The following is a 283-nucleotide window of genomic DNA, read 5'->3' on the forward strand; positions in this document are numbered from 1 at the left end:
TCTTTGACAAGAAAGATAGTGTTTCCCTTCTTGCTCTCTAATCTGCAAAATCCTCAGCTGGTGAAGACAGAAACTGTCTCCTTGGATCCCATACTCACACTGCCATCTGCTGGGAGGATGCAGGAGTGATCCAGAGGCTGCACTAAATTTGGGCCCAAACCAAGAATTCATATCCCTAATTCATAATCCCTAATTCACAGGGAAGCCTCTCTCTCCTGCTAGTCCTAGCCATAAGGTACCTGGTCTTCTTTCCAGCCTGCCTGCTTCCTCTGACCCCCCCCCC

This window comes from Fukomys damarensis, unplaced genomic scaffold (assembly GCF_012274545.1).
Source record: "Fukomys damarensis isolate Sample0158 unplaced genomic scaffold, DMR_v1.0_HiC HiC_scaffold_16, whole genome shotgun sequence".
NCBI lineage: Eukaryota > Metazoa > Chordata > Mammalia > Rodentia > Bathyergidae > Fukomys > Fukomys damarensis.